Below are 20006 nucleotides of genomic sequence, written 5' to 3' on the forward strand. Positions count from 1 at the left end.
GACTGAGAAAAGGTCAAAGCCCCACTCAGAACACCCGTAACAAAATAGTACCCATCATAAACAAGTGGAACACAGCAGGTCAATGGGCTCTTGAGTGTACAAATACTGTTAGGATTTTACGAGGAAACACGACGGACCACTGACTGAGGTATTCCAATGACAGACTGATTATACAAAACAGTTTAAAAGATGCTGCTCTGAGAGTCTGGTGCTTTTGCCACTGTTGGAGGATTCCACAGCATTTATGGCACAGCATAGATGTTAATGTGACATTTAAACCAGACAACACAGCTGGATGTCTTGGCCTTCAAGTTTATATCGACACTGTGTCCTTACAGCCGTCTAAATGATATAAACTGAACGCCCGCTTTGACGAGCATGACCTCACACGACTTCACATACTAACACAGATTCATTTCCAGTTTGTTGTAATAAAGTAATGCACTGATGTTATTCTACATTTCTAGTACTAAAGCTATCTCAAGCTGTTCACCTACAATACACTAAAATATATTCCTTTTTTTTTTAAATTCAATATACCTGTGGTTCTCAATCTCTCAGCACCAGAACCCCTTCTATAATTGATGTCCCCATTTTATTAATATTAACAGTTATTCTGTGTTACATTAAAAAGCATGCTATTGAATGTGATTTGGTTTAAATGGATAGGAGGAATATGATCATTGTGAGCTTCCCAAGGAGCAAAAGGCCTTGAGGATAAATACTATATTTATGAATTTTAAACAGCTGCAGTGATTAGAAATGTGACATTCAAACTAATCTTGTTATTGATCACAAACACGAGCCAATCAGGAAGTGATCGTTTCCTCTCTCCCAGCAGAAGACTTTCAACATTAAGAACTTTGATATTTTCCTATGATGCATTTATTATTTAAAAGGCAATCCCTGTTTCTCAGTACAGTAATATGTATACAATCAGCACGCTTTACTTCAACCTAATGTGGTAAAATGTTGTCTGCTGCTGCCACCACCATTGTAAATGAAGCTATTCAAACTGAGGTCTCATGTAGTCAGGGAGATTAAAACCCTCCAATCCTCCCATTTGTAAACTATTTTGTACAGACATTAAAAAAAAAACAAGATATACCAACTTCATTGACAGGGTTAAAATGTGATGTAAACATCAAAGTAAGAACAAAGAAACAACATTTAGCAGGGTAAAGTCAAATTATGTATATTCATTGCACACAAAAAATTACACACTTAAATTAATTGATACCATTTGCAATTTGAGTTCTGAACCCACTGATGTGAAAAGGTCAACATCAATTTGTTTAATGAACAGGTTTTACAATTTGTGGATAGTAAACTTAATACAAAAGTAACCCTAAAGCAACAGAAATAAAGAGGAAGTTTCCTTGTTGTTGTCCATACTGTTAATGAAAATGCAAACCATTGCATCAGCAATCACTTTTTCTCATCTGTAGTCAACCTCCTTCCTTTCATCCCTTTGTAGGGGTTGTTAAATACATCTGAAAAAGAAAAGGGAAAAACACATGTAAATTGAGCACTCACTACAATCAATTTCCAATACGCATATCATACACAAGAGCTATGGAGCAGTGAATGCTTTCTACTCTGAGATGAGCACACACCCATCCACCCACAATTTTTCCTCACACAGGCTGTTACAATAACCCCACGGCAAGAAATAGATGTATTGTGTTTGAACATGTATGTTCCATTACATAGTGGTGGATAGCTCTCGGTCTCAGAGATGATAATAATGGTGGGGCATTATCTCCCTGCATCTCCCCATCACAACATCCAATTCCTCAAATCACAACACCTTCACATGAAAATCATTCTCCCTGCTCCTCCTTTTCAGATCAAATCTTTGCTTGGGGCAGTAGTCATCTACGACGTGTTAGGTGTCTTCAGTATGTTACATACAAAAGCAGTGTGTGTGTGTGTGTGTGCGCGTGCGCGCATGCTATAGTAGGAGTGGGAGAAACAGGGAACATCATCTCAGCGGTGAGTTGGCTGCCTTGTAGATTCAACAAGATTGAAGCTTGAATTTAACCCTAATATAGGTTGAGTAAATGGCTCTTAAGTCCGGTCACGTCGTCATACAGATGTCCGTGTACGCAGTTGAGTACAGCAAGCAAAATAAAAGCAGCAAAATGAAAAAGAAAAAAAGAATCTTGATTTGTGTTTGCTCAGTGCCGTTTTCCTAGAGGCAGCTTTGGACTAGTTCTGGACGACACTGAATTTTATATAAAGACTTTCCAGTTTTGGTTGAGGAAACCAGTCCTTAATATTTTTGGGCTCTTAGTTTTTTCCCCATACAACCCTCATGTTTTGTTTGCCTGCTTTTGGACTGATCTCTGTGGACCAAACCTTGTGCTTAAGTGAAAGATGGAGGGTTTTGTTTTTGTTTTTTTACCCTACTGCTGTGTCTGTTAGTCATGCTTTTAAGCCTGTTTGTCCCATGTGCCACACACGAGCTAATAGACTTCTACATGTAATCCCACAGTTTCACTTGTGTTTTTGTGAGGGTTATCAGATGGGCGTTTAGATGTTACACCAAGGCGTTTCCATGGGCATGTCTATATGTAAATTGTGCATATTTTCCACTAATTCACATTATTTATTGTTTTACATGTGCAAAAACTAATAAATCAATCACAATCATAAAAGCCGGCAGAAAAAAAATGACTGAATCAGACAAGATGTTTGTGTCAGTCTTTCACTACAAGCCTAAATTAGTTGTGTGTCAGCACTTTGCCCCTGTGTCATCCCTGTCTCGTCTAAGGGGCCAGCAGTATCCAGGAAACATGGAGAGACAGATTACATGTTCCCTGACAGAGGATGTGTATTTAGGAACAACAATACAAAATATTCATTTTTTGAGTACATATTTACATAAATGCTAAAAATATTTTTTGGAAAAATTGTGACAACCATTACAAAATGGACAAAAGTATGTTGTAGACTGAAAATCTTTGTTTTGGCAGAAAAAGCTACACTTCATCAAACAGCTTTACATTTTCATATTGCAAAGTCTATAAGAGGGTGGTCACAAAGTAAATTAGTCACATGATTAGAGTCCAACCAAGTTATTAGACAAACATTTTTAGGCTGTTTGCATATATATTGGAAACTAATATCATTGTTTTCCTGATTTTTCTTTCCAGCGAGACTACGCGGTTCTACAGGGAGTATTAGAGCTGTCTTGTAGCTGGAAACAAACCAGGAGAACTTTCTGGGATCAGAGGAGGCTGAAGTACTACAAAAAAAACATTTTCCCACTCCTTCATATCTGTGTGTGTGTGTGTGTGTTGCTTAGAAACATGCCAGCATATTTTTTTGCATGGTCTTTTGATGTGGATGTAAATTGTTGGCCATACTCCCACTCACACTCAGTGCACTCTGGTGTATGCTTTATTCAGGGGATACAATTGAGCAGATCAAATAATTACAGCCAAGACTGCTCCTGCTACGCTGCAGTATCGCCACTACATGTAGCCACCTTTCTGAAATGTAACCAAAGCAAGTAGTCTGTGTCTATTGACTACAACAAAAGAAAGCTATATTGAGTGACATGCAATTTAAAAAGAATCAAGTAGTAAATTATTAAATATATCTGATCGTAATTTAATTTAAAGCGCTTCTCACCTTCAGTTTGCTGCCATTTTGTCAAGCCATAAAGCAAAAAAGCACGTTTCCTTGGAGCACATGGGGATGTTGATTATTTGGATCCTCTGTTAGAGACAGGCACAGAAGAGGTGATTGACAAACTTGGGGACTGGGTTGGTGACGTGCGTCTTCTACTGGTCCCTACAGTGACTGTTTCCTCAAGAGGAAGAAAGTGGTATTACGAGACAAGAAGCACCAGCAGTAGCTTGTTCAGGCTAAATTATCCACTGGCAAATTTAAAGATGGACCGGAAAATCTATTTAAGCTGTAGGATGGGATGCCCTGGCTCAGAAGTAGAGTGGCTGTGTAGGGGAGATCCTCACTTCCTCCGGAAACCATGTCAAAGTGTCCTTGAGCGAGATACTGAACCCTCAATTGCTCCTGATGAGAGGGCTGGTGCCTTGCATGGCCCCCACCATTAGTGTGTGTGTGTGCATGAGACTGGGTGATTGAGGCCAAAACTGTAAAGTGCAATGGAGAAAAGCACTTTATATGCAGTCCATTTACCGTTTATTCTCCTTGAAAAGAGAAAACTGCCAAGACAGCTGTGCTCGTGAAGCCTGTGCTTGACGATCTGACCTTGGTAATTACATGCTTCTGTCCAAGTTTCCTTTCCTTGGAAATGATCTGGTTAATACTGTTTAACTGATTATACGATCTTCTGAATGAAGTCCCTGCTAAGCTATCAAGCCAACTACCAGTGCACTTGACACAATCGATCAAGGTATTGTAAAAACATGCTTCAGAAAGCTCCAGGGCCCTTCACCTTATTGATGTAGGAGTGGGTAAATGTCCAGTGATGCTGTGAGGAACTTCATTAGTGAAAGAAGGCCCCCCGGCGAGAAGACAGAAGTCAAACAACTACATGGATTGGCCAACTGTCCACGCTCACACATGGCAGTTCAATAGAGTCGATTTTGACAGCTCTGCTGCTGCAAAATCCCAAGTGTGTCCACGGGTCTGTGCAGGAATGTAATTCCTCTCATTATCTCACCGAATTAATCTTGACAGCTGAACTTGAATTAAATTATGGCCCCTGTTCATGTGGTCAGAAGGTAACATTAGGTTAAGTCACTGGCATGGACATCTGTTATGGAACAAATGAATAATGGGTTCATGAAGGTACAGTCAACCGATATAGATCCATTGAAGGAAAGATCTTCTACATTAAGAAAACTATGGGACAATAGCTTATTTCAAGGTCAGCCAAGGTGGCCTGGAATTCCTCTTCACTGCCCCCTGAGAGCATTCACACTTGTACAGGGGCTGTTCACTTTTAGTCTGGCCACACAGGAAGCACAATAATATAAAGGGCTAAACAGGGCCTTACACTTACACCACCATCACAAATCCTGGTAAACAATATTTTTTCTGTAAAGTTTTGACAAAAAAAAAAAAATACCACAAAAGTCTTAACCAGTTTTTAAGACAAGATGAAGATACAACAAAAGCATAGCTTATCAAGTTATACTCTCCAACTCAAATCCCTCCCATCAAATGGAGGGACTAGCATGTCCTTTAAATAGGGTGACAACACAACATAGATGAAGAATCCCTATTGACATTCTTAAAAATCAGAATTTTCCAATACAAGGTGACACAATGCCACAAAAGCCTACTCAGAATTTGCAAGTTGATTTCACTAATGTGAGAAATAATTCTTTGGTCAAAAACATAAAATGTTAGTGAAAGGGTCATAAATGTAGATCTTCCCTCTTCTACTTGTTTTTAATAGCCAAGCTCCATATAATTTTTGGCTGAAGACTGTAAGCAGCTGCCAGGCACTGCTCCAGCACTACACCAAAGGCATAGTTTGAAGCACCCATGGTGATGGTGACAGCAGCCTTGGGTGCATCCATCTTCAAGCCCACTAATGCCTTTTCTCTCTCTGCAGACTACTCCATCATGTCTTTTTGTGACCCTGCTTCCCAGGCCTAATACAGTTGCACAAGCTGAGCAGCTCAGTGGTTCAAAAAGTTCATAATGCCAGGGGACTACACAGAAGTACGAATTGATGAGCAACTTGGTAAGAATCCAGTGGTGGGACAGGTGTTCTGATTCGGACATGCCGACATCAAGAATGTTGCCTGAAGACATGGATATCAACGGCAAACATCATCCCTAAGAATCCACAAGAACAGCTCAAAGGTGGCGATCGTTTATCTTGTATTTACAGGATCAAATCTGGCGGTGACGTGTTATTGAGCAGCTCAAATGTCGGCAGGTAAGTAATGCCATGGCAATCAATTTTCTTGATCACTGCCATGGTATAGGAACTAATGTCCGGTGAGGGTGATGTGAGTGGACGGCTCATGGCTACTACTGACCACTGGTCCCAATATTTTCTGCCACACCTGTACACAGGGGAGCACGGTGGTGCAGGGTTAGCACTGTCACTTCACAGCAAGACAGTTCCGGGTTTGAGCCCTGGCTCAGGCATGGGATCTTTCTGTGTGGAGTCTGCATGTTCTCCCTATACTGGTGTGGGTTCTCTCCTGGTTTTCCGGCTTCCTCCCACAACCCAAAGACATGCAAATGGGGACTAGACTAATTGATACTCTAAACTGACCGTTGTGGCTGTGAGAGTGAATGGGAGTGAATGGTTGTCCGTCTATATGTGTTGGCCCTGCAATGGACTGGCGACCCATCTAGGGTGAACCCCGCCTCTCGCCCAAAGACTAGTGGGATAGGCTCCAGCCCCCCAGCGAGCCTTAACAGGATAAGCGCAATGGATGGATGGCTGGACACCTGCACACAAAATGACATCACTTGGCTTTGGGTCAAAACTTTGCCCATTAAAAGGACAGACAGCATTCACACCTCGGTTGAGGAACAGCTTGTGCAGTGGCAAATTTTGACACTTTTAAACCACCCTCAAATTTTGCAGAGGTTAAGCATGTGGTGTTAGCTGCTGATTAATAAACAGGGAGGTAGCTGCAAACCACAACAAAACCCCTGACAGGGAAGACAAAGCAACATAACTGAATACAAGCAGCCGAAATGAGTTTCCTCCGCAGGGTGGCTGGGCTCTCCCTCAGAGATAGGGTGAGAAGCTCAGTCATTCGGGAGGGACTCAGCAGAGCTGTTGCTCCTCCATGTCAAGAGGAGTCAGCTGAGGTGGTTCGGGTATCTGGTGAGGATGCCTCATGGACGCCTCCCTCGGGAGGTTTTCCAGGCGTGTCCGACCAGGAAGAGGACTTGGGGCTGACGCTGTAACTGTATGTATGGACCAAGCACCACCACAGATAGAATAATGCAGGAAATGCTCACGTCAAAACATGCTCAGTGCAAGATTATGAAAATCCCTGAAATTACTGAAGCCCTGTAAAAATAATTATAAAATTCTAACTGCCATGGAACATACTAAATTCTTATGTCATAAAAACCCAGATTCCTACACAGATAGCACCTACAATGAGTATCATGGATAATGAAAGATTTTTGACTCAATAAAAATAAACCTTTGACTTGTGATGGTATTTTATCACACAACATACATTTTTAATCAAATAGAACAGATGCGTCTGTGAAAATTATTCAAAAAGACCAGCCAGACAAAGTGAGATTTTTATAGTTATTTCATAGTTAAGGACAGAAAAGCAACCCAAAGGTCATCCAAAGTGTTAATGAAGCACAGTATGTGCCCAATATCTGAGCCAAGTCTTCAAAGCACAAAGCTCTTTGCAGATATAACCATATAATTTTGTAAGCAGCAAAGAACAAAGCCAGTGTTCAGCCAATCAGAGAAGTGGCCTCTTACAGTGGATGTGACCATTTGATCCACAGCCGTAGATAAAACATCTGATAAAGTCTAAGTCACCTAATTTACTAGAATTACTAACTAATCACTTCCAATTCATCAAGATGTTAAAAACCTCAGGTGATAGATGGTCTACTATTACCAGCTCTCATTTGTATGCAGCCAGAGGAACAAAAGCCTGTCTTCCCAGATGTCCCCGAGCGTGTTCTGACTCGCTTACCTCTTTGTCTGGTCACTTTATTAGTGCACAGCTACAGAACATGGCAGTCATTAAACCCAACTGTAGTGTATGAGATGGACAAAAACATATTCAAGACATGGTCTGTTGCCAAGGATATCCACTGAATTTTGCATGCTCGTCCACGCTAGATCATGCAACCACCCCTCTCCACTTGCCACAATTAAATGTCATAGTACACAATATTATGGCTCTAGAACATTAAAAAACCTAACATTCATGACAGTGCAAAACAAAACGGTTATAAATTAATATTTATGTTAATCATGGACAGTGTGGCCTTGGATGAAGCCGCATTACTGGCGAGTCTCACCCACTGTGTGAAGTGAGCAAATGTAGAATCTTTTTTGGGGGGTAGGGTGGGGGGGGGGGGGTATAGGAATCATTTTTGGTTGGAAACTAATATTTCCCTTTTACCCTCAGGCTGCACTCTATCCGTCAATAGCTTTTTATGGTTTCCTCTCATTTAAAAACATAGAAATAGACATTCATCATCGAAGGTATATTTTATTCTTCTGTAAATTACACTGATAACTACTGAGCTGAATTTCAGCATATCAGAAGAGAGCACGTTGAACAACTTTTTTTTTTCTCCTTTCAAATAAGTGGTTGTGAATTCTTGCTCACAAAGCTGTCCACAAAGAAATGCTGTCAGATCAGTTAAGGGTCACGGGGGCTGGAGCCTGTACCAGCTGACACTGGGCGAGAGGCGGGGTTCACCATGGACAGGTCACCAGTCCGTAGCAAGGCCATCAGGAGCAGTTAGGGGCTCAGTATCTTGCTCAAGGACACTTTAACATGGTCATCGGGGAAGTGAGGATCGAACCAGCGACCCTTCAGTTGCTAGACAGCCACTCTACCACTGAGCCATGCCGCCCCTACATTTTAGCATGAGGTATTAATTATATGTATCATTTCCCAAGATAAAAATATTAAAAGGCAATGTTTACAATAACTATTACTTAATACACTGCACACACTAAATCAACACTTTTATAACCAAATCAGGCGTGTGTATTTAAAACTTAAGTGAGAAGAATGGCAGCTGCAGATCATCTTACCAAGAGCCTTCTTCTGTCCTGCTCTATGTCAACCAACCCATGGAATCATTACTGGGCTTAGCATTTTATATACGGACCACATGGCTCATAGCAATCGCCCTGTTGCCCTGTAATCCCACAGAACCACAAATAACCACATCCATTGACTACAGTTGTAAGCATTCAAGACACAAATAAGCATGAAATAGAGTAAATTATAATGACCTTTCTTCTGCTCGAATTAAGAGCTGGTCCCATGAATCTTAAAAATGAGAATCAGCTGGCAACTCCTCTCCACCCCTCTGGAATAAGCTTTCCCCAGAGATGCCAAGCAGTATGATTTAAGATCATCATCTTAAATTATCTGAACTATATTTATGCTGAAAAACTCACGGAAGTGGCGTTCATTTGTGGAGATAAGCTTTCTAAATAAAGAATTTCAGTCCCATAAATGTCCAGTGTAAAAAATCTCATTGGCTTTTGGTCAATGGAAACCACGGTGATGCCAGCTTCCATGTAGGGCCACTAAAAATGTTAACCTCTGGGTAGGCCTAAAAAAATACGTCACCCCTGTGAAAGAGAATGTGACAGAATTGTGCTGTTTTGAAAACATTTAATTCATTGCCCAGCACCAATAATGTCTAGTAGGTACTGCTCCACCTCCTGCACCAGCTCTCACTCCTTCCCCATCATGAGGTGACGTTCTACTTCTCCAGACCCAGGTTACAGTACCAGCCAGGGCTCAGCATCATTATGTCGCTGCCTCTGTCAGCTGCTGGTCAGAAACACACCCAACCCCCCAAAAAGTGTCCCTGCAGACCTCATCTGAGGGTCCCATATACTGAAGATGACAAATTATAAAAGTTCCTGGAATTGCTCTGGATCCTAACCTGGGACCAGTTGGCCTTTGGAAGACCCTCATATGCATCAATTCTCTGAGGAGTCATTAAATAAAAGAAAGCATATTCCCCGCAAAGAAGCCATAACTCTGAACCGTCCTCTACAACCTCCTCCTTCTTCACCTCCAAGATCCTAAATTAGATTCATGAGAAAATGAGCGGAGAGGACAAAGCAATCAAAGACTCCAGCTGATCCATACTAACAAGGGGATGTACTATATGGCCCAGTAAATTTGTGTATCACAGGACTGTCATTCTGAAAAAAAGCATGATAGGTATGACAATCATGTAATGACCTTGACTACTGTCAGGAGTGAATTCTAATTTCACCCATGATGTCTTGCCTGTTGATCAAATACAAGGAAACTGATCAGAGCAAGATCATTTATGGAGCTTCAACAGTAAAAGTATTCATGTGTGTGTGATGTTTTTGATTAAATTGTTCCAAAAAAAAAAGACAGGTTGAAGCAAAATCAGAAATGTAAACATTTTTAATCTGGCAGGACTTGAAATCATTTTATCTGTCTGATTCATGTCATCTGTACTTTGCTTTTACTTTCATTCCTTTATAAAAAGCCTAACTAGGGACTGGAGCTGGAATCAATAGCTTTGCCTGATTTGAGTGAGATATTGTGAACATATTTTTAACCCTGCATTCAGTAAATCTCTCTATAAGGGCAGGATGATGTACGGAATGCCTCTGACTATATCAAACATCATATGTAAATGCATCCCAGAAAAGATCTGCTGCCAATGCAAAAACACCTGTCTCTCAATCAAAAAAAGAAAAAAATGATGATTTTTGCACTTAAAACAACCAACCATTCCTCCAAGCATTGTTAATGTATTCATAAAGTCTGTGCAATGATCCAAACATGAGGTAATCTGGAGGAAAGCTCAACCTGACGTCTCACTGTTTAAGAGCATATGGTCAAACAGAGGCTGAAGGGGATTTTAAAACAGTAGATTGTCCTTAGATATAAAGTGACAGCACATAAAAGCACTGGATGCAGCGGATGATTAAAGGGCAATAAAACTTAATATGCAGTCCTTCAGAGCTGCCCAAGGACACAGAGGTGTCCTCCCATTCCTTTGATACAATGGTCTAAAGCAAATCTCACATCTATACCCCTCCTGGTATTCAGCAGTGTCAGTTGGTCTGAGTTTAAGATGTCAGTACGCACTGGCGAGGGTAGTGGTGTGATAGAACTACAATTTCCACGCTGTGGACTCTGAAAATTAGATATCATTCCACCTCATATGGAAAGAGGCCACCAATTGTACGAATCATTGCCTCACCGAACGTGGGCTGGCTTTAATGTTACTGTACTGTGAAAGAATCTTCACACAGGAAAACACCACACCTGCTGTTAAGCTACCCCCCCCCCCCCAAAAAAAGTCAAGAAAAGGAATATAAAAATGTGAGATTGTGAGGTGACCAAAGAAATCTTATCCAAGTTCATTTTAGATATAAGAGATGGGCTATGTGAAATGGGAGACAGCCATGAGTTGATACTTCTGGATGGCAGACTACCAGCACAGTGGTCACTGTGCACACGGTGAGGATCCCAGTGCAACTCTGACTCCAGTAATAGAAAGGTTCATTGGACAGTAAAGTTATTTTTGCTGGTCTAATGTTTGGACCTTGGTGGGAGCTGCTCAAGATTACAGCCATACAGGACAGATCTTCCAATCCAGTTGGAGACCATGCGGCACTGTGGTATTTTTAAACTGATCAAAGAGCTATGGCATGCAACGCTGACTTAATTTGAGGACAAGCAGATTTCAGAGATTGTACGAAATACCCATTTTAGGCTGCGTATACACATTTATACATTTTTCTTTAAATGTGAGAAAAAAAACTTTCCCCTCATATATAGATATGTTGCCTCTATATATTTTTCAGAGTTTCCCCCAGTGAGTCATATCATAAACAAAGTAGAAAGCAGTATTTTTGGTGGTTACCATTTTATATCTTGTCTGCCAATCTGTTTCAAACTCAGCATCGACTGAAAAATGCAGTGCTTGAATTTTTGGCCAAGATGAGAAAAGGTCTCATAGGATATATGCATCACACCGGAAGTAGGATGAATGATTACATTCGGGTTTTGCATTTACATCAGTGTAGATTAGAGTTGGAGCTGCTTGATACCCATGTCTCCAACAGGGTCGTTTGACCCAGGATTCATGCTGAATTAACTCTCTCCCACTGCAGACAACAGCCTGATGTTGCTGGGTTTTACAAGGATTTTCCGCCAGTGTAACAGGTGCTGAAGTCTAGATCTACTATGTTTTTTAATTCATTTTATCATTAAGAACTTTCCCACACCAAGATGTCACTGTTAGAGAGTAGTTTTTAAATACTGCTGTACCAAGCATGAACAAATCAGCTGTCCTGATGTGAAGGTCAGATTACAAACTGTGCCCTAGAAGGATGCCCTGCTGTAAATAACATCTCATAAAAACTCTATTAAAGACTAATGGAATCATTCATGCATTGAGCTCCAAATCCATCTAGATCTACTGGAAGTGGATTGGTAATCAAAACTTTAAGATGAGTGCGTTTGACTTGCTGCCTCTTCCAGAGGGCTCTGGAGGTTGTGAGTAATAACCTTCCATCTTTCTTGCCAACCAACCAGTCGGTGCGTTAAATGCGAATCTAAGGTCAGAGGTGAAAAGAGTACAAAAATGAGAAGTACTTTCACAAGTTTAATGTTTAGTTAAAGTGGCCCCAGACAACTTTTTCATGAAATCTGGAATTTATCAAAATATTAAAATACAAAGACTTGACATAACCAGATTAGTAAAGAACATTATACCTGTGTTGTATCACAGGATTTAGTTCAAGCATTTGCAGATTCATCACTTTTGTATCTTTGTAAAAGCATCACATTAAACTATCTAGTAAAAATGTAATACAACTCCAAGAGATACACCGAAGGATTATGTGCACTTTGTGCTTATTGCTTGAAAAGCGCTCTATAAATGAAATTATAAATATGAATGCCCAAAAAGTTTCCTAACAGCATTTTGTTTTTTTCCATCTACAATGTACAGTGGGTAACTTTCCTAGGAAAACATCCTACATTAAATATGGCTAAAATATTAGTTCTCACTGCCAGAAACTGCAGAGGAGCAGCCATTTATCCTTCCTCATGAGAAAATATCTTCCATACTACCAATGATAACCATGCAGCTTGATCCTGAAAGGTGCAATTCCAATGTGATCTGAGCCAGCAAACGCTCAACGCCCCAATTCAATAGACAACAGTGTCTGCTGTTGTAAGAAAGAAGGAAATGCTAACTTTCTTGACACGAGCTAAAGGCGGAACTTCAATTTTACCAGTCAATTTAGCACTCACCCACGGTCACGAGCTGCGGCTATGTCTGAAAGAATGTGACTGCTGATACAAGTGGCTGAAATGGCTTTCTTCAGAAGGGTGACTGGCCTGCCCCACTGCTCCCTCCCAGTCTCAGTCTTGCAGATTAAGAGGTCTGGGGGAGATAGTTACCGTAACTTAATGAGTATGAGTGCAGGCCACTGCTACAGCTCCTTCGCAACAGTGACTCCTAGATGCATATTGATATGGATGCATATTAACTTGAATAATCCCCTTACACTTGATACCATATAAGGATGTGTCTTGGCCATTTCATAGTCTCATCATGTCTACATCCTGGCCAATTTGTTAGAAAATCTATTCAATAGTGCTAAAGCCACTAAAACAGTTGCTGTCCTGATTTCCATTCAGGGGCAAGAGTCCCCTCCTGAGTCTTCAAAAGCAGAGATTATTAACTTGAGAGAAGGAATATGATTTATTTTTAAGAGAATTGAAAATTGTTATTGCAAACTGTGAATAGTAATCACCCCAAAAATATACTGATGGCACTCTGCAGGGAGGGAGAACTAATTAAAATTATTTAATTAGGAAACAGCTGCCCCCAAAATAGCCAGCTACTTCTCCATCACAGAGAAAAAAAACCCTTAGACAATTAAACACTATTTTGACAGAACTAATCTCAGGAGGTGCAGCTACATGGGGATAGGCAAGAGTGACATCCGAAGGTGGAGGGGCTCTACTGTTGCTAACTAGTGAAAAGTGGGAGTGAGCGCACCATGTCAGATGTGGACATGGGGTCAGAGTTCATTAACTATCTCCCCTTTCTAATGAAGCTTTTTTCCAGCTGAGGGGTTTTAGCAATTGCTGCAGTAAGGCTAGTGAGGCATGACGAGTCAGGAGCCTCGGAGCACAAAGCCAAAGTCACAGAGAGCAGACAGACTGGGTCAGCATCAATAACAACCTTCACACAGGCGGCGGGTAGAAACTATGCACGTATTACTGAATAGTTGATTCACTAATTCAGTAACTTAATTACAGCACAGCCATAAATTAGCAAATTACATGCATAGACACACACATATATACATGTATATATACACACACTATGAAATGGTTGTCATTTGTTTGACTATGGAATGAATTTAAGCATCAAGAGCCACTAGAGGTCTTGGTTATGCACTTAACAAATCTTCGGCAAATAAAGACATTTTCAATTGAACAAGTGTACATCGGAGTAAATGGTCGTAATTGTTCCTCAGAAAAATACATTTTAAAGTTTGTTTGAAGCGAACATGAAACAATGACACAGTTACACAATCAAAGAGATATCAGTTACCTTTACAACCACTTTGGTATGGCCTACATGTCGTGAGGTGTCTTGAAGGTGGAAGTATTCACATGGCGCTCTTGATTGCATTAGCATATAGAAAGGAACACCCCGCCTACAGTAGCATCTGAAATTCAGAAACATGAGATGCTTTGGATGTTGTTGAAAATAACAGGAATTGAAATCCAATGTCCTTTAGTTTGAATAATCAATTCACAAGAACAAGATGGGACATTATGGCTGCTTGGAGCAGTGTGAACTTTTGGTGTCTTTGCCCAACATCAGGGATTATGGCGAGAGAGTCCCCATTCAGCCAGAAGGACAGAAGAGCGGGCAGACAGGTTACTAGAGTAGTGCATGGTTTTGTTGTTTTTTAAATTCTGTGTGATCCCCACATTCTTGCTTGAGAAGGGAAACAAAACGGAAAGCAGCAAGTGTAATGTTCTCTTTCTTTCCCTACAGGAGTTCTCCTCAATATAGTATATCTAGCGATGTGTACTGTGATTTAGAGAGCAGTGGCAGAGACCCATTAGCGATGAAATAACATACCCTCTATCCAGGGAATGATTTACGTGTTCAATAAGCCACTCTGGCTTTAATTTGCTCCTTCACCTCATATCACTCCTTTATTCCTGACAGCGGTGGTAAGAAAAGCCACAGCATGTAAAGTGGAATCTGGCAAGCAAGGTGCCCCAGGTAGATGCAAGTACAACTGCACCATGAACCTGCTCTATTAGTTTACTGACTGCTTTGCATGGATACTACATGTAAAAAATGACTGCAAATCTGATTTGAAGTAAGCAATAATGACTAAAAGTAATTTACATAGGAAAAAAATTGGTGGCCTCTTTAGTAGTAGAGGCAACAGAGAGTTTATTGGCCTTGTCAGAAGAGTTATTTCTATACATTCACAGTAAAATACAGAGGTCACATAATAGCAAACCTCAAACTAAGTTGGCACCGATTTCTCCTCAGAGAGTCTAAAGCTCGACAGGACCAGCTGGAAAGTTACAGTGAAGGCAGATTTATCAAAAGGGGCGGAGAACAAGTGGACGGGAGGAAGGGAGTGAGGAAGAAGATGCGAGTCAGGATGAAGCAGCTTCAAACACACACATAACCTTTTCAATTTCAAACAGCTGAGCAGAAAAACTCATTCCCTCCATTCACAAATGACTTCCCCTGCATTTCCTCAGACGTTTGACTTCCACCTCCCCTGATTTGTTGGATTCACAGCTTCCAGAGACACACCTCCAAGGTAGGCCAGATTAGTAACGCTACATCCCCATTATCACTGCTGTTCCACAGTCATGGTGCACAAATGGCCCTACTGGTATTGTTTGTCCACACACATAAAGCCAAAGCCAGCCTAACGCCATTCCAGCTCATCCTTTTACTGAGAATTCCGTAATTCTGCTACAGATGGTGCAACATGTAAAAAGAGCTCATGTCAATACTGGATCTGGATCTGGATCTTGATCCCCCCCTTGATCCCTGAGGTAGGCCTCCCCAGAGGGTCTAATAACACTTTCAGGGGACACTCAGTCAATAAAGGTCTGAGAATATTCGTAGCAAAAGGACGTCATGGAGAACAGCCTCTATAATGATGTGGTGACATTAAGCTGAAGAGACATAGTAGTTTGGGTGGAATTTTACAAGTTTTTCTACTTTCCAAAAATCAAAAGCAATAAATGACCCAAGACAGGCCATTTCCATGTATTTTGTATACTCTGAAGTTGCTTTAAAACAGCAGTGTTGGGCAACACATAGTTCATGCCCATTTCTCCTTCCACGACCTCGACAATATGTCAGAGCGACACTCATACCAGGCTCTGTAACAGGGGCTTTTGTCACCCCATGAAACTCAGCCAGCAATGGTGATCATCCCCAGTACTGGGCCACCTGCTTTTCAACAATCACATATCCTACTAAAATAATCCCGAATCCCACCTCAGCCACCGCTCAGAGAAGTGACCCACCATCTAGTCTTAAGTGGACAGACTTTAAAGATTCTTATAATGTAAATATATATCCATATTTGACGCATGTACAGAGATAAACACTAGATGGTCGTCTGCTGAGGGGAGACTTTCCCCCCAGAGAAAAACAAAACACTTGACGGACGCCTTGATGTGACGGCCAAAGTAGGAAATCAAGGCCTTGATAAAAAAAAGCACACATGTAGGACATGTGACGTGGAGACTTGTGGCCATTCTGGGTTTTTTTCCCCCATTAAGAAGGGAAATGTAGATGCAAATTCAAGCATTTTAACCTTTTATAAAATTACAATCAATCACAAATTAATAAACAGAGTAGAGGAATGACAACAGTAAGGGAGGAGCAAGCAAAAGGGGTCAAACGAAGAAAACAGCTTACACCCTTTAATTTCCTAGTGAAGAGGTGCTGGGTTTATTAATACAAATTAGAGTCGAGCTTTGCCAGATTCTCCGCTCGTTCTTTTGCCAAAGCTCTGCATATCCCATCCAGCCAAAGCCTCCCAGTTGCTTTTAATTAGAAGCGAGACAGTTATAATTTTATGGCCAAGTCACAAAGGCACAACTCGGCCTGCTATTCACCACAAAATGGCTTCCAACCTACTTCTAAATTTATCTAAATGTATCCTCAACAGTTTGTGGTCTATAGGTCTGTGCCTAGACTTAATTATAAATGGAGTCAAATTATGGCCATTAATTTGTAAAGATTTATTTTTGCTGGCTTCTGTTAGTTTTCCAAATGCATAAAATTCCAAAGCAGGGATAAAACAAAGAAAAGAGCAGGACCAAGGCCATTACATTTCGGTTTCTACAGTTTAAAATGCATCTGAGTATCATGAGTTCGGTGGTTCTGTCCCGTCAACTGAAGCATACAGACTGTGACCGCATTTGATTTCAGGATTCGTTTAGTTTCTTCGATGGGGAAGATTCCAGGGGGAGGAGCTTCATTGTACCAGAACTCACCTGGGCTCCGTAACTGCCTGCTCAGAAAAACCCCACCAATCCAAAAATAAACAGCCACTGAGACACCCTTTCAGCCTACTTCAAGAATCAGATTCATCTAATATCTCACTGCCTTCAAAATAAAAGCATTACCTGGTACAAAATAAACTTACCATCAAAATGAATGTTTTTGAAACATTTACTTTTGGCTCAATGAAAAGATCTGACACAGATCATGTTCAAGTGCTCAAAAAATACATGATTAGCATTGATTATGATCACACTAGAGATGTTAAAAAGGTTAAGATCAGGTTACGGTCAGGCAAGTAGAAAAAGTTAAACCGAGCAGGGTTTTCAGGAAGGGAAGTAAAAGTAAGGTCCTCTAAAGTGTGCAGGATAAGTGTGTGTGTGTGTGTGTGTGTGTGTGTGCTCGCACGCAGGATTCAATTTAGAGTAAATGGGACATTTTGACTGATTCCCACATCCAACAAACGCCTTGAGGGATAAGATTTGATTTTTAAAAAAAAAGTAGATAACCTTAAATAAAAATAAAAATAAAACTGTTTAAATGCAAATCACCTGGTTACCAGCAGCTACATTTCTAGACTAATATGATGCAAGATTTACCTTAGAAAACAGTCCAAACCGCCTGCTGACAGTTAAGATGAATTTAACGGCTCAAAGGATATTTCAGACTTCCCCCAATGATGGACTCAAACAAGGACTACAGCAATAAGATGGACAAACTAGGACAGGGAAGAAAGTAAAGGAGGAGAATTGTCAGTCAGCCTCCACACTCAAACTATATAATCAACCCACACATGACAACAAACTAACACACAACAACAAAAACAAAAAGCTAATAAAAAAGCCAGAGAGATAATACACATATGACAATTGTAAATAATAAAACAATTCACGATAACATTTTCATCCAGCCTCTGAATCGATCCCAGCAAGTATTGTAATCCACGACAGCCTTCAAGACTAAACAATGTGTCTCAGTCTGCATTTATCTAATGGCTCCCCAGCGTCATCATTACCATCATCCTCTTCGGTTGCGTCGGAATTGCCAAGTGCCAACCTACGACCTACTGCTACACGGCACAATTCAGACACCCGCGAAGATTGGCAGAGCACAATTACCGCAATTAAGTAGACAGCAACAACGAAAGCCCCACCTGCTGGCGTGACTGTCGTACTGCACTCCACTCGGAGCGGACCCGTCATTCATTCGCTATTGTTAAGCACATTAAAGCACGTGTACAGGTGTGTTCACACGCGTCGCGTTTGGTGTGAACACGCATTTAGTCATCAACAATGACTGTAAATGTTGTTGCTGTATAAGAATAGGAGACTGTTGGTGGCGCAGGTTTGCGCGTCCACAAGTCCGCTGTGCATTGTGGGCCATAGGTTGCCCCGCAGGATGCACCTGAACCATGCCTGAACCGACCTACAATGTGGGCGTGTTTAGGCCGGAGTTTAGGTTGCAAAGTACGTCGCTACTCACGCCAGTTGTGGTTTCAGACAGCCAACGTCGTAGCAGTAGGTCGTGGGTTGCCACTTGGCAATTCGGACGAAACCTTCCTGTCTCTCCAGCAGAGTCTTTCCGCTGCAGGTGTTTCCACACGTCACAGCAGGGCGAACACAGGTGTAAATGATCTTAATAATTAGGTCCTGTTCCATTTAGTGTGTCACAACCATCCAGTGAGCAAGTATGCAGACTACCAGGGCCCAGGCCTGCCTAAATGGGACAGGTCCAGCGACAGCTGAGAAAATCACCGACAGCTCCCTGCAGAAACCTGCGTGCTCCTCACAAGCACTTGCACTTTTTTGGCTAAGTTAGCATTGCAGCTAGCAGCAGGATGCTTCCAGAACAAACGAGGAGGAAGGCAGGGAGATGAACCCGCTGCTGGCAGCACAGCACCTTGGGAGGGGAGAGGGCTGTCAAGACAGACAAATATCGACATCAGAATATTCAACTGAAAATGTTTTGGCTGCAGTAAGGAGGTCCTGAACCAACACAAACTGAGGGATATTCATTTCAGATTTTAACACTTTGCTGTGTTCTTGCTACACTGCTGCTGCGCCACGTTCAGGGTGTTTGTTATGCACGTTTCTCTCGTGTCTTCTTTGTTTTCTGTAAACACGAAACCCTCTACTCTGGTGTTGTTTGGTGCTCATGCCAGCTAAAACACTTTCTACCTTCAGGGTGCTGTCTTTTTCCTACTTTTGCAATTTAGCTCATACGGTACCTGAACAAAACATTTTTTTGCATTTTAATTGGGTACAATGAGGAAAACAAATCAGACTGCAAATTGGAAGTAAAAAGGCTGTGTTGTGCCAGCTGTTATTTTCAGCACTTCCAAAATGTGCTCTCTTGTCAGTAGCAGTTGATATATGAGTGGTTTTGGCTTCCAGTTTTGAGATATCAGCTGTTTTCAGCTCGACTTCGCTTCCACACGTCATACATTTTCAAGTTTATTAGCAACTATTTATGCACAATGTTTTCCCCAAAAAAAAAAAATTGTATTTTTTGGGGTGTTTTGTGGCGAATGAAGTACACCTTAAATTAAGGTGAAGAGTCAACAATGATACATTGAGAAAAGTATATAGATTAGAACAAGGTTGAAAGCGTGGTCAAAACAGGATTTAATTTATCTCAAGAGGCCAGATGGAGGCACAGTTTCTGAACAGCAGATGATGAATAAATACCTACTGGTTGTGTAGGATTGATCAGAATTACCTGTTGTCTGACAGCCAAGACAACAAAAGCATGATGAGCAAAGTGTGGGGGAAGACAGAGAC

At 41.2% G+C, this 20006-nt stretch overlaps 1 long non-coding RNA gene across 1 annotated transcript; it reads right to left on the reverse strand.

Moving 5' to 3' along the window:
• Positions 1-1179: 1179 nt before the first annotated feature.
• LOC147269469 (uncharacterized) lies at positions 1180-18938 on the reverse strand. Its single transcript, XR_015111444.1, has 5 exons — positions 18709-18938; positions 17826-17944; positions 14275-14392; positions 3640-3725; positions 1180-1493 (listed from the first exon to the last, which is right to left on the reverse strand). It is a non-coding gene; the product is annotated as an uncharacterized LOC147269469 (long non-coding RNA).
• Positions 18939-20006: the final 1068 nt, after the last annotated feature.

The sequence above is a fragment of the Aulostomus chinensis genome, chromosome 2, assembly GCF_037954235.1.
Source record: "Aulostomus chinensis isolate RoL2024-O1b breed Wild chromosome 2, RoL_Achi_v1.0, whole genome shotgun sequence".
Lineage (NCBI taxonomy): Eukaryota > Metazoa > Chordata > Actinopteri > Syngnathiformes > Aulostomidae > Aulostomus > Aulostomus chinensis.